Genomic DNA, 2,229 nt, shown 5'->3' on the forward strand with positions numbered 1-2,229 from the left:
TAAACTATAAATAATAAACAACATCATTTAACACTAAAAATTTGAAAAACAATGAAAATTGGTATAAAAAAATTACCTTGTGTATCTAGATGAAGAATAGCTATAATGTAACCTACAATGAAACAAGAAAAACAAAATTAGTAATTGTAACCATTTCTCAAAACAAGAAAAAGAAAAAAAAAACAAAAACCAAATGAAACGGAATGCCTTGAACTTTTTCGTGGGCTTTTAAAGCAAATGAAGAAGAAGAAGAAGAATGAAGACAGTGAAGAAGAAGCAAATTTTTTCGTAGGTTTGAAGCAAACTTTTATTTGGGTTTTTAAAGCAAACAATGGTGGAACAGTGCGTGTGTTTTCGTGGGTTTGAAGAACGAAGATGAATAGTAGCTTAAAGAAATGCACGAAGACAGTAGCAAGAAGAAGATCAAGATGATGAAATTTTGTGGCTTTGAAGAAAAATTGAAGCTTGAAGAAGAAGAAGATGATGAAACAGTGCGTGTGTTTTCGTGGTTTAATGCAACAGTATATGGGTTTATGAAAATAGAACGTTAAAAGGCGGGTTTTTAATTTATTAGAGGGCATTTATTTGCTGCAGGCTTACTAGAACCGAAGCATATACTCATTTAAACGGTTATTTGCTGTGGGCTCCTTGGAACCGGAGCATATAAATGATTAATTGTTGCGGTTCGATTTTTGCTTTTTTTTTAAAACGCTTATTTGCTACGGTTTTTTAAGAACCGCTGCATTTGATCTTTTTTTTTACCTAATTATTTTATGCTATTTAATGCTGCATTTGCTAGAAATCGCAGCAGATATGTTTTATTTCCACTAGTGATGTGAAAGGGATGAAGGAATTAGAGTTGAAAATGCTGGATTACTCTATGCTCAAAGAAGCTATGGATGGACCGTAAGCCATTTTATAACATTCTAAATTGCAATTGATAAGTGCTTTTCATTAACTTTTTATTGTACTTATATTATTTTTGACACAGGGAGATTTTATGTACATATAAAACACTCATCTTCCTAGATCGAAGGGATACACAAACCATGTTCAACCAAACAGAAATTGCCACCACTGTTCCTTATTACTTGAGCAATGTATTTGAACGCATTGAAACAGAACCAGGTTGCTGCAAACCCTGATAAGCGGGTTCGTGTATATCTATTTGGAATAACCCATTGTCTAAGTAAAACTATTAATTTACGTTCGAGGATTAAACAATAAATTTTATAGCTTCTAATTATAGCAATGGCTAATATATGTTTGTGTTGAATCAGTTTTGGATGTCTAACTTTCTCAACCTTGATATCATGCACACAACTGAGGAGGATAAGAGGACACAAGTGATTGGCGGCTGGAAGCATTAGGTCAAAGCGTATTGCCCTGTGGATTTCAAGAAATGCAATATGGTAAATATACTACTCATTATAATGAGACTTACTTTTTTTATTTAGATATATATTTATATTTTATATTTTATATTGATCACATGCTGGAGTATATAATATCACATTTGGGAATATAATATGTTAATATTGAAAATATAATATTATGCAAACGTAGATATAACATATTACATTTGGTGTTATAGCAAGTGTTATAACAAAGTATAGTGTGATATTATAACATATACATCTAATGTTATAACACAATATATTTGGTATCATGTCATAGTATAGTTAGTACTATAACATAATATATTTGGTATTATAACATAGTACAGTTGATGTTACAATATTTTATATTTGTTATTATAACATAGTACAGTTGATGTTATATTATATATTTGTGGTTATAACATAGTGCAGTTGTTGTTGTAATATTTTTTTGACCTTTTATATTCTAATACATAGTTCTTCGTGCCATATCAAAGGGGTAACCACTACATGCTTGTCATAATGGACAAGATTAATAAGGAAATATGTTATTTCGATAACGTCGAGTGTCCTAATTACGAGTACGCAATATTAGTTGCAGAAGGAGTGGTATAGTCACTATTTTTCAAGTTCTTATATATTATCTACGTCGACAATTGTATGTATTTTTATTGTGGTTGGTATATATTGGGCTGTATTTGGGTATATAATGGACTGTATTTGAGTATATAATAGACTGTATTTGGGAATATACTAGAATGTATTTTTGGAATTATAATAGTTGAATTATATTATAACAATGTGTAAATAATAGTGTGTATTTTGGCTTATAGTATAATGTATTTTGGGT

General features: G+C 30.1%; 1 long non-coding RNA gene across 1 annotated transcript; it reads left to right on the plus strand.

Annotated features, from left to right (window-relative positions):
* Positions 1-223: 223 nt before the first annotated feature.
* On the plus strand, positions 224-1,413 carry LOC130814609 (uncharacterized). Its single transcript, XR_009042459.1, has 3 exons — positions 224-906; positions 992-1,152; positions 1,281-1,413. It is a non-coding gene; the product is annotated as an uncharacterized LOC130814609 (long non-coding RNA).
* The last annotated feature ends 816 nt before the right edge of the window (positions 1,414-2,229 follow it).

The sequence above is a fragment of the Amaranthus tricolor genome, chromosome 6 (genome assembly GCF_026212465.1).
Source record: "Amaranthus tricolor cultivar Red isolate AtriRed21 chromosome 6, ASM2621246v1, whole genome shotgun sequence".
Taxonomy (NCBI): Eukaryota; Viridiplantae; Streptophyta; class Magnoliopsida; order Caryophyllales; family Amaranthaceae; genus Amaranthus; species Amaranthus tricolor.